Raw genomic sequence first — 12970 nt, 5'->3', positions numbered from 1 at the left:
CTCACACCTAAACTAAACGTTGTAGACTCAAAATTTTTGCTGTATTTAGTGTATTCTAGCATCCTGAAGATGATTCCAGCATTAATTTCATTGTGCTTATGCTCATTTTGAAGATTTTGACATTTTAACCTAAATGCACAATCAGGCTGAAAACGCATTTAAAGCAATAAAAAGTTCATTTTGGCTCACACACCTAAAATAAACGTTGTAGACTCCAATTTTTTGCTGTATTCAGTGTATTCTAGCATCCTGAAGATGATTCCAGCATTAATTTCATTGTGCTTATGCTCATTTTGAAGATTTTGACATTTTCACCTTAAGTGTACAATCAGGGGCTGAAAACGCGTTTAAAGCAATAAAAAGTTCATTTTGGCTCTCACACCTAAACTAAACGTTGTAGACTCAAAATTTTTGCTGTATTTAGTGTATTCTAGCATCCTGAAGATGATTCCAGCATTAATTTCATTGTGCTTATGCTCATTTTGAAGATTTTGACATTTTCACCTTAAGTGTACAATCAGGGGCTGAAAACGCGTTTAAAGCAATAAAAAGTTCATTTTGGCTCTCACACCTAAACTAAACGTTGTAGACTCAAAATTTTTGCTGTATTTAGTGTATTCTAGCATCCTGAAGATGATTCCAGCATTAATTTCATTGTGCTTATGCTCATTTTTAAGATTTTGACATTTTCACCTAAAGTGCACAATCAGGCTGAAAAAGCATTTAAAGCAATAAAAAGTTCATTTTGGCTCTCACACCTAAACTAAACGTTGTAGACTCAAAATTTTTGCTGTATTCAGTGTATTTTAGCATCCTGAAGATGATTCCAGCATTAATTTCATTGTGCTTATGCTCATTTTTAAGATTTTGACATTTTCACCTTAAGTGTACAATCAGGGGCTGAAAACGCGTTTAAAGCAATAAAAAGTTCATTTTGGCTCTCACACCTAAACTAAACGTTGTAGACTCAAAATTTTGCTGTATTCAGTGTATTCTAGCATCCTGAAGATGATTCCAGCATTAATTTCATTGTGCTTATGCTCATTTTGAAGATTTTGACATTTTCACCTTAAGTGTACAATCAGGGGCTGAAAACGCGTTTAAAGCAATAAAAAGTTCATTTTGGCTCTCACACCTAAACTAAACGTTGTAGACTCAAAATTTTTGCTGTATTTAGTGTATTCTAGCATCCTGAAGATGATTCCAGCATTAATTTCATTGTGCTTATGCTCATTTTTAAGATTTTGACATTTTCACCTAAAGTGCACAATCAGGCTGAAAACGCGTTTAAAGCAATAAAAACTTAATTTTGGCTCTCACACCTAAACTAAACGTTGTAGACTCAAAATTTTTGATGTATTTAGTGTATTTTAGCATCCTGAAGATGATTCCAGCATTAATTTCATTGTGCTTATGCTCATTTTTAAGATTTTGACATTTTCACCTTAAGTGTACAATCAGGGGCTGAAAACGCGTTTAAAGCAATAAAAAGTTCATTTTGGCTCTCACACCTAAACTAAACGTTGTAGACTCAAAATTTTTGCTGTATTCAGTGTATTCTAGCATCCTGAAGATGATTCCAGCATTAATTTCATTGTGCTTATGCTCATTTTGAAGATTTTGACATTTTCACCTTAAGTGTACAATCAGGGATTGAAAACGCGTTTAAAGCAATAAAAAGTTCATTTTGGCTCTCACACCTAAACTAAACGTTGTAGACTCAAAATTTTTGCTGTATTTAGTGTATTCTAGCATCCTGAAGATGATTCCAGCATTAATTTCATTGTGCTTATGCTCATTTTTAAGATTTTGACATTTTCACCTAAAGTGCACAATCAGGCTGAAAACGCGTTTAAAGCAATAAAAACTTAATTTTGGCTCTCACACCTAAACTAAACGTTGTAGACTCAAAATTTTTGATGTATTTAGTGTATTTTAGCATCCTGAAGATGATTCCAGCATTAATTTCATTGTGCTTATGCTCATTTTTAAGATTTTGACATTTTCACCTTAAGTGTACAATCAGGGGCTGAAAAGTTTAAAGCAATAAAAAGTTCATTTTGGCTCTCACACCTAAACTAAACGTTGTAGACTCAAAATTTTTGCTGTATTCAGTGTATTCTAGCATCCTGAAGATGATTCCAGCATTAATTTCATTGTGCTTATGCTCATTTTTAAGATTTTGACATTTTCACCTTAAGTGTACAATCAGGGGCTGAAAACGCGTTTAAAGCAATAAAAAGTTCATTTTGGCTCTCACACCTAAACTAAACGTTGTAGACTCAAAATTTTTGCTGTATTTAGTGTATTCTAGCATCCTGAAGATGATTCCAGCATTAATTTCATTGTGCTTATGCTCATTTTTAAGATTTTGACATTTTCACCTAAAGTGCACAATCAGGCTGAAAACGCATTTAAAGCAATAAAAAGTTCATTTTGGCTCTCACACCTAAACTAAACGTTGTAGACTCAAAATTTTTGCTGTATTCAGTGTATTCTAGCATCCTGAAGATGATTCCAGCATTAATTTCATTGTGCTTATCCTCATTTTTAAGATTTTGACATTTTCACCTAAAGTGCACAATCAGGGGCTGAAAACGCGTTTAAAGCAATAAAAAGTTCATTTTGGCTCTCACACCTAAACTAAACGTTGTAGACTCAAAATTTTTGCTGTATTTAGTGTATTCTAGCATCCTGAAGATGATTCCAGCATTAATTTCATCGTGCTTATGCTCATTTTGAAGATTTTGACATTTTAACCTAAAGTGCACAATCAGGCTGAAAACGCATTTAAAGCAATAAAAAGTTCATTTTGGCTCACACACCTAAAATAAACGTTGTAGACTCAAAATTTTTGCTGTATTCAGTGTATTCTAGCATCCTGAAGATGATTCCAGCATTAATTTCATTGTGCTTATGCTCATTTTGAAGATTTTGACATTTTCACCTTAAGTGTACAATCAGGGGCTGAAAACGCGTTTAAAGCAATAAAAAGTTCATTTTGGCTCTCACACCTAAACTAAACGTTGTAGACTCAAAATTTTTGCTGTATTTAGTGTATTCTAGCATCCTGAAGATGATTCCAGCATTAATTTCATTGTGCTTATGCTCATTTTGAAGATTTTGACATTTTCACCTTAAGTGTACAATCAGGGGCTGAAAACACGTTTAAAGCAATAAAAAGTTCATTTTGGCTCTCACACCTAAACTAAACGTTGTAGACTCAAAATTTTTTGCTGTATTTAGTGTATTCTAGCATCCTGAAGATGATTCCAGCATTAATTTCATTGTGCTTATGCTTATTTTGAAGATTTTGACATTTTCACCTTAAGTGTACAATCAGGGGCTGAAAACGCGTTTAAAGCAATAAAAAGTTCATTTTGGCTCTCACACCTAAACTAAACGTTGTAGACTCAAAATTTTTGCTGTATTCAGTGTATTCTAGCATCCTGAAGATGATTCCAGCATTAATTTCATTGTGCTTATGCTCATTTTGAAGATTTTGACATTTTCACCTTAAGTGTACAATCAGGGGCTGAAAACGCGTTTAAAGCAATAAAAAGTTCATTTTGGCTCTCACACCTAAACTAAACGTTGTAGACTCAAAATTTTTGCTGTATTTAGTGTATTCTAGCATCCTGAAGATGATTCCAGCATTAATTTTATTGTGCTTATGCTCATTTTTAAGATTTTGACATTTTCACCTAAAGTGCACAATCAGGCTGAAAACGCATTTAAAGCAATAAAAAGTTCATTTTGGCTCTCACACCTAAACTAAATGTTGTAGACTCAAAATTTTTGCTGTATTCAGTGTATTCTAGCATCCTGAAGATGATTCCAGCATTAATTTCATTGTGCTTATGCTCATTTTTAAGATTTTGACATTTTCACCTTAAGTGTACAATCAGGGGCTGAAAAAGCATTTAAAGCAATAAAAAGTTCATTTTGGCTCTCACACCTAAACTAAACGTTGTAGACTCAAAATTTTTGCTGTATTTAGTGTATTCTAGCATCCTGAAGATGAATCCAGCATTAATTTCATTGTGGTTATGCTCATTTTGAAGATTTTGACATTTTCACCTTAAGTGTACAATCAGGGGCTGAAAACGCGTTTAAAGCAATAAAAAGTTCATTTTGGCTCTCACACCTAAACTAAACGTTGTAGACTCAAAATTTTTGCTGTATTTAGTGTATTCTAGCATCCTGAAGATGATTCCAGCATTAATTTCATTGTGCTTATGCTCATTTTTAAGATTTTGACATTTTCACCTAAAGTGCACAATCAGGCTGAAAACGCATTTAAAGCAATAAAAAGTTCATTTTGGCTCTCACACCTAAACTAAACGTTGTAGACTCAAAATTTTTGCTGTATTCAGTGTATTCTAGCATCCTGAAGATGATTCCAGCATTAATTTCATTGTGCTTATCCTCATTTTTAAGATTTTGACATTTTCACCTAAAGTGCACAATCAGGGGCTGAAAACGCGTTTAAAGCAATAAAAAGTTCATTTTGGCTCTCACACCTAAACTAAACGTTGTAGACTCAAAATTTTTGCTGTATTTAGTGTATTCTAGCATCCTGAAGATGATTCCAGCATTAATTTCATTGTGCTTATGCTCATTTTGAAGATTTTGACATTTTCACCTTAAGTGTACAATCAGGGGCTGAAAACGCGTTTAAAGCAATAAAAAGTTCATTTTGGCTCTCACACCTAAACTAAACGTTGTAGACTCAAAATTTTTGCTGTATTTAGTGTATTCTAGCATCCTGAAGATGATTCCAGCATTAATTTCATTGTGCTTATGCTCATTTTGAAGATTTTGACATTTTCACCTAAAGTGTACAATCAGGGGCTGAAAACGCGTTTAAAGCAATAAAAAGTTCATTTTGGCTCTCACACCTAAACTAAACGTTGTAGACTCAAAATTTTTGCTGTATTTAGTGTATTCTAGCATCCTGAAGATGATTCCAGCATTAATTTCATTGTGCTTATGCTCATTTTGAAGATTTTGACATTTTCACCTTAAGTGTACAATCAGGGGCTGAAAACGCGTTTAAAGCAATAAAAAGTTCATTTTGGCTCTCACACCTAAACTAAACGTTGTAGACTCAAAATTTTTGCTGTATTTAGTGTATTTTAGCATCCTGAAGATGATTCCAGCATTAATTTCATTGTGCTTATGCTCATTTTTAAGATTTTGACATTTTCACCTTAAGTGTACAATCAGGGGCTGAAAACGCGTTTAAAGCAATAAAAAGTTCATTTTGGCTCTCACACCTAAACTAAACGTTGTAGACTCAAAATTTTTGCTGTATTCAGTGTATTCTAGCATCCTGAAGATGATTCCAGCATTAATTTCATTGTGCTTATGCTCATTTTGAAGATTTTGACATTTTCACCTTAAGTGTACAATCAGGGGCTGAAAACACGTTTAAAGCAATAAAAAGTTCATTTTGGCTCTCACACCTAAACTAAACGTTGTAGACTCAAAATTTTTGCTGTATTTAGTGTATTCTAGCATCCTGAAGATGATTCCAGCATTAATTTCATTGTGCTTATGCTCATTTTTAAGATTTTGACATTTTCACCTAAAGTGCACAATCAGGCTGAAAACGCGTTTAAAGCAATAAAAACTTAATTTTGGCTCTCACACCTAAACTAAACGTTGTAGACTCAAAATTTTTGATGTATTTAGTGTATTTTAGCATCCTGAAGATGATTCCAGCATTAATTTCATTGTGCTTATGCTCATTTTTAAGATTTTGACATTTTCACCTTAAGTGTACAATCAGGGGCTGAAAACGCGTTTAAAGCAATAAAAAGTTCATTTTGGCTCTCACACCTAAACTAAACGTTGTAGACTCAAAATTTTTGCTGTATTCAGTGTATTCTAGCATCCTGAAGATGATTCCAGCATTAATTTCATTGTGCTTATGCTCATTTTGAAGATTTTGACATTTTCACCTTAAGTGTACAATCAGGGGCTGAAAACGCGTTTAAAGCAATAAAAAGTTCATTTTGGCTCTCACACCTAAACTAAACGTTGTAGACTCAAAATTTTTGCTGTATTTAGTGTATTCTAGCATCCTGAAGATGATTCCAGCATTAATTTCATTGTGCTTATGCTCATTTTTAAGATTTTGACATTTTCACCTAAAGTGCACAATCAGGCTGAAAACGCGTTTAAAGCAATAAAAACTTAATTTTGGCTCTCACACCTAAACTAAACGTTGTAGACTCAAAATTTTTGATGTATTTAGTGTATTTTAGCATCCTGAAGATGATTCCAGCATTAATTTCATTGTGCTTATGCTCATTTTTAAGATTTTGACATTTTCACCTTAAGTGTACAATCAGGGGCTGAAAACGCGTTTAAAGCAATAAAAAGTTCATTTTGGCTCTCACACCTAAACTAAACGTTGTAGACTCAAAATTTTTGCTGTATTCAGTGTATTCTAGCATCCTGAAGATGATTCCAGCATTAATTTCATTGTGCTTATGCTCATTTTTAAGATTTTGACATTTTCACCTTAAGTGTACAATCAGGGGCTGAAAACGCGTTTAAAGCAATAAAAAGTTCATTTTGGCTCTCACACCTAAACTAAACGTTGTAGACTCAAAATTTTTGCTGTATTTAGTGTATTCTAGCATCCTGAAGATGATTCCAGCATTAATTTCATTGTGCTTATGCTCATTTTTAAGATTTTGACATTTTCACCTAAAGTGCACAATCAGGCTGAAAACGCATTTAAAGCAATAAAAAGTTCATTTTGGCTCTCACACCTAAACTAAACGTTGTAGACTCAAAATTTTTGCTGTATTCAGTGTATTCTAGCATCCTGAAGATGATTCCAGCATTAATTTCATTGTGCTTATCCTCATTTTTAAGATTTTGACATTTTCACCTAAAGTGCACAATCAGGGGCTGAAAACGCGTTTAAAGCAATAAAAAGTTCATTTTGGCTCTCACACCTAAACTAAACGTTGTAGACTCAAAATTTTTGCTGTATTTAGTGTATTCTAGCATCCTGAAGATGATTCCAGCATTAATTTCATTGTGCTCATGCTCATTTTGAAGATTTTGACATTTTCACCTTAAGTGTACAATCAGGGGCTGAAAACGCGTTTAAAGCAATAAAAAGTTCATTTTGGCTCTCACACCTAAACTAAACGTTGTAGACTCAAAATTTTTGCTGTATTTAGTGTATTCTAGCATCCTGAAGATGATTCCAGCATTAATTTCATCGTGCTTATGCTCATTTTGAAGATTTTGACATTTTAACCTAAAGTGCACAATCAGGCTGAAAACGCATTTAAAGCAATAAAAAGTTCATTTTGGCTCACACACCTAAAATAAACGTTGTAGACTCAAAATTTTTGCTGTATTCAGTGTATTCTAGCATCCTGAAGATGATTCCAGCATTAATTTCATTGTGCTTATGCTCATTTTGAAGATTTTGACATTTTCACCTTAAGTGTACAATCAGGGGCTGAAAACGCGTTTAAAGCAATAAAAAGTTCATTTTGGCTCTCACACCTAAACTAAACGTTGTAGACTCAAAATTTTTGCTGTATTTAGTGTATTCTAGCATCCTGAAGATGATTCCAGCATTAATTTCATTGTGCTTATGCTCATTTTGAAGATTTTGACATTTTCACCTTAAGTGTACAATCAGGGGCTGAAAACACGTTTAAAGCAATAAAAAGTTCATTTTGGCTCTCACACCTAAACTAAACGTTGTAGACTCAAAATTTTTGCTGTATTTAGTGTATTCTAGCATCCTGAAGATGATTCCAGCATTAATTTCATTGTGCTTATGCTCATTTTTAAGATTTTGTCATTTTCACCTAAAGTGCACAATCAGGCTGAAAACGCATTTAAAGCAATAAAAAGTTCATTTTGGCTCTCACACCTAAACTAAACGTTGTAGACTCAAAATTTTTTGCTGTATTTAGTGTATTCTAGCATCCTGAAGATGATTCCAGCATTAATTTCATTGTGCTTATGCTTATTTTGAAGATTTTGACATTTTCACCTTAAGTGTACAATCAGGGGCTGAAAACGCGTTTAAAGCAATAAAAAGTTCATTTTGGCTCTCACACCTAAACTAAACGTTGTAGACTCAAAATTTTTGCTGTATTCAGTGTATTCTAGCATCCTGAAGATGATTCCAGCATTAATTTCATTGTGCTTATGCTCATTTTGAAGATTTTGACATTTTCACCTTAAGTGTACAATCAGGGGCTGAAAACGCGTTTAAAGCAATAAAAAGTTCATTTTGGCTCTCACACCTAAACTAAACGTTGTAGACTCAAAATTTTTGCTGTATTTAGTGTATTCTAGCATCCTGAAGATGATTCCAGCATTAATTTCATTGTGCTTATGCTCATTTTTAAGATTTTGACATTTTCACCTAAAGTGCACAATCAGGCTGAAAACGCATTTAAAGCAATAAAAAGTTCATTTTGGCTCTCACACCTAAACTAAATGTTGTAGACTCAAAATTTTTGCTGTATTCAGTGTATTCTAGCATCCTGAAGATGATTCCAGCATTAATTTCATTGTGCTTATGCTCATTTTTAAGATTTTGACATTTTCACCTAAAGTGCACAATCAGGGGCTGAAAACGCGTTTAAAGCAATAAAAAGTTCATTTTGGCTCTCACACCTAAACTAAACGTTGTAGACTCAAAATTTTTGCTGTATTTAGTGTATTCTAGCATCCTGAAGATGATTCCAGCATTAATTTCATTGTGCTTATGCTCATTTTGAAGATTTTGACATTTTCACCTTAAGTGTACAATCAGGGGCTGAAAACGCGTTTAAAGCAATAAAAAGTTCATTTTGGCTCTCACACCTAAACTAAACGTTGTAGACTCAAAATTTTTGCTGTATTTAGTGTATTCTAGCATCCTGAAGATGATTCCAGCATTAATTTCATTGTGCTTATGCTCATTTTGAAGATTTTGACATTTTCACCTTAAGTGTACAATCAGGGGCTGAAAACGCGTTTAAAGCAATAAAAAGTTCATTTTGGCTCTCACACCTAAACTAAACGTTGTAGACTCAAAATTTTTGCTGTATTTAGTGTATTTTAGCATCCTGAAGATGATTCCAGCATTAATTTCATTGTGCTTATGCTCATTTTTAAGATTTTGACATTTTCACCTTAAGTGTACAATCAGGGGCTGAAAACGCGTTTAAAGCAATAAAAAGTTCATTTTGGCTCTCACACCTAAACTAAACGTTGTAGACTCAAAATTTTTGCTGTATTCAGTGTATTCTAGCATCCTGAAGATGATTCCAGCATTAATTTCATTGTGCTTATGCTCATTTTTAAGATTTTGACATTTTCACCTTAAGTGTACAATCAGGGGCTGAAAACGCGTTTAAAGCAATAAAAAGTTCATTTTGGCTCTCACACCTAAACTAAACGTTGTAGACTCAAAATTTTTGCTGTATTTAGTGTATTCTAGCATCCTGAAGATGATTCCAGCATTAATTTCATTGTGCTTATGCTCATTTGTAAGATTTTGACATTTTCACCTAAAGTGCACAATCAGGCTGAAAACGCATTTAAAGCAATAAAAAGTTCATTTTGGCTCTCACACCTAAACTAAACGTTGTAGACTCAAAATTTTTGCTGTATTCAGTGTATTCTAGCATCCTGAAGATGATTCCAGCATTAATTTCATTGTGCTTATCCTCATTTTTAAGATTTTGACATTTTCACCTAAAGTGCACAATCAGGGGCTGAAAACGCGTTTAAAGCAATAAAAAGTTCATTTTGGCTCTCACACCTAAACTAAACGTTGTAGACTCAAAATTTTTTCTGTATTTAGTGTATTCTAGCATCCTGAAGATGATTCCAGCATTAATTTCATTGTGCTTATGCTCATTTTGAAGATTTTGACATTTTCACCTTAAGTGTACAATCAGGGGCTGAAAACGCGTTTAAAGCAATAAAAAGTTCATTTTGGCTCTCACACCTAAACTAAACGTTGTAGACTCAAAATTTTTGCTGTATTTAGTGTATTCTAGCATCCTGAAGATGATTCCAGCATTAATTTCATCGTGCTTATGCTCATTTTGAAGATTTTGACATTTTAACCTTAAGTGCACAATCAGGCTGAAAACGCATTTAAAGCAATAAAAAGTTCATTTTGGCTCACACACCTAAAATAAACGTTGTAGACTCAAAATTTTTGCTGTATTCAGTGTATTCTAGCATCCTGAAGATGATTCCAGCATTAATTTCATTGTGCTTATGCTCATTTTTAAGATTTTGACATTTTCACCTAAAGTGCACAATCAGGCTGAAAACGCATTTAAAGCAATAAAAAGTTCATTTTGGCTCTCACACCTAAACTAAACGTTGTAGACTCAAAATTTTTGCTGTATTCAGTGTATTCTAGCATCCTGAAGATGATTCCAGCATTAATTTCATTGTGCTTATGCTCATTTTTAAGATTTTGACATTTTCACCTAAAGTGCACAATCAGGGGCTGAAAACGCGTTTAAAGCAATAAAAAGTTCATTTTGGCTCTCACACCTAAACTAAACGTTGTAGACTCAAAATTTTTGCTGTATTCAGTGTATTCTAGCATCCTGAAGATGATTCCAGCATTAATTTCATTGTGCTTATGCTCATTTTTAAGATTTTGACATTTTCACCTAAAGTGCACAATCAGGCTGAAAACGCATTTAAAGCAATAAAAAGTTCATTTTGGCGCTCACACCTAAACTAAACGTTGTAGACTCAAAATTTTTGCTGTATTTAGTGTATTCTAGCATCCTGAAGATGATTCCAGCATTAATTTCATTGTGCTTATGCTCATTTTGAAGATTTTGACATTTTCACCTTAAGTGTACAATCAGGGGCTGAAAACGCGTTTAAAGCAATAAAAAGTTCATTTTGGCTCTCACACCTAAACTAAACGTTGTAGACTCAAACTTGTTGCTGTATTTAGTGTATTCTAGCATCCTGAAGATGATTCCAGCATTAATTTCATTGTGCTTATGCTCATTTTTAAGATTTTGACATTTTCACCTAAAGTGCACAATCAGGCTGAAAACGCATTTAAAGCAATAAAAAGTTCATTTTGGCTCTCACACCTAAACTAAACGTTGTAGACTCAAAATTTTTGCTGTATTCAGTGTATTCTAGCATCCTGAAGATGATTCCAGCATTAATTTCATTGTGCTTATGCTCATTTTTAAGATTTTGACATTTTCACCTTAAGTGCACAATCAGGGGCTGAAAACGCGTTTAAAGCAATAAAAAGTTCATTTTGGCTCTCACACCTAAACTAAACGTTGTAGACTCAAAATTTTTGCTGTATTTAGTGTATTCTAGCATCCTGAAGATGATTCCAGCATTAATTTCATTGTGCTTATGCTCATTTTTAAGATTTTGACATTTTCACCTAAAGTGCACAATCAGGCTGAAAACGCATTTAAAGCAATAAAAAGTTCATTTTGGCTCTCACACCTAAACTAAACGTTGTAGACTCAAAATTTTTGCTGTATTCAGTGTATTCGAGCATCCTGAAGATGATTCCAGCATTAATTTCATTGTGCTTATGCTCATTTTTAAGATTTTGACATTTTCACCTAAAGTGCACAATCAGGGGCTGAAAACGCGTTTAAAGCAATAAAAAGTTCATTTTGGCTCTCACACCTAAACTAAACGTTGTAGACTCAAAATTTTTGCTGTATTTAGTGTATTCTAGCATCCTGAAGATGATTCCAGCATTAATTTCATTGTGCTTATGCTCATTTTGAAGATTTTGACATTTTCACCTTAAGTGTACAATCAGGGGCTGAAAACGCGTTTAAAGCAATAAAAAGTTCATTTTGGCTCTCACACCTAAACTAAACGTTGTAGACTCAAAATTTTTGCTGTATTTAGTGTATTCTAGCATCCTAAAGATGATTCCAGCATTAATTTCATTGTGCTTATGCTCATTTTTAAGATTTTGACATTTTCACCTAAAGTGCACAATCAGGCTGAAAACGCATTTAAAGCAATAAAAAGTTCATTTTGGCTCTCACACCTAAACTAAACGTTGTAGACTCAAAATTTTTGCTGTATTCAGTGTATTCTAGTATCCTGAAGATGATTCCAGCATTAATTTCATTGTGCTTATGCTCATTTTTAAGATTTTGACATTTTCACCTAAAGTGCACAATCAGGCTGAAAACGCATTTAAAGCAATAAAAAGTTCATTTTGGCTCACACACCTAAAATAAACGTTGTAGACTCAAAATTTTTGCTGTATTCAGTGCATTCTAGCATCCTGAAGATGATTCCAGCATTAATTTCATTGTGCTTATGCTAATTTTGAAGATTTTGACATTTTCACCTAAAGTGTACAATCAGGGGCTGAAAACGCGTTTAAAGCAATAAAAAGTTCATTTTGGCTCTCACACCTAAACTAAACGTTGTAGACTCAAAATTTTTGCTGTATTCAGTGTATTCTAGCATCCTGAAGATGATTCCAGCATTAATTTCATCGTGCTTATGCTCATTTTGAAGATTTTGACATTTTCACCTTAAGTGTACAATCAGGGGCTGAAAACGCGTTTAAAGCAATAAAAAGTTCATTTTGGCTCTCACACCTAAACTAAACGTTGTAGACTCAAAATTTTTGCTGTATTTAGTGTATTCTAGCATCCTGAAGATGATTCCAGCATTAATTTCATTGTGCTTATGCTCATTTTTAAGATTTTGACATTTTCACCTTAAGTGTACAATCAGGGGCTGAAAACGCGTTTAAAGCAATAAAAAGTTCATTTTGGCTCTCACACCTAAACTAAACGTTGTAGACTCAAAAATTTTGCTGTATTTAGTGTATTCTAGCATCCTGAAGATGATTCCAGCATTAATTTCATTGTGCTTATGCTCATTTTTAAGATTTTGACATTTTCACCTAAAGTGCACAATCAGGGGCTGAAAACGCGTTTAA

Source organism: Vanacampus margaritifer, chromosome 16 (assembly GCF_051991255.1).
Source record: "Vanacampus margaritifer isolate UIUO_Vmar chromosome 16, RoL_Vmar_1.0, whole genome shotgun sequence".
NCBI lineage: Eukaryota > Metazoa > Chordata > Actinopteri > Syngnathiformes > Syngnathidae > Vanacampus > Vanacampus margaritifer.
The sequence above is the reverse complement of the archived record's forward strand: the minus strand, read 5'-3'. Positions refer to the sequence as shown.